The sequence below is a fragment of the Marmota flaviventris genome, chromosome 3 (assembly GCF_047511675.1).
Source record: "Marmota flaviventris isolate mMarFla1 chromosome 3, mMarFla1.hap1, whole genome shotgun sequence".
NCBI classification, from domain to species: domain Eukaryota; kingdom Metazoa; phylum Chordata; class Mammalia; order Rodentia; family Sciuridae; genus Marmota; species Marmota flaviventris.
The window spans coordinates 9,275,917-9,276,281 of record NC_092500.1 but is presented as its reverse complement, the minus strand read 5'-3'; positions in this window follow the sequence as shown (position 1 = coordinate 9,276,281).

Genomic DNA, 365 nt, shown 5'->3' with positions numbered 1-365 from the left:
CATGGTGCAGTGTTCGTGCTGGCACTTCTGTCCCACATGACTCTTTCCCTGGGAGGTGGCTGCCTCCTGTCCTACCCAGGATGCTAAGGACCATGCTAGCCAGGCCGGTAAGGGCAGAGATGGGGTGGAGCCAGGGGTCCTGACTACATCTGTGCCCATCGTCCCCAGGGGAGCATAGGCGCTGTCTGTCAGGCGCTCATAGCCACACCGTTGCCAGGCGGCAGGGCCCCAGCCGTGCCAGGGGCTCCCCTGTGGTGCTCTCCTCACTCCCTGAGAGAGTGGAAGCCCAGGGCTCAGGTCACCAGGGGAGGGGCCTCGCCCTCTGGCTGGTTTGCTTTACTTGGCTTTGTTTGGTAAAGGATATC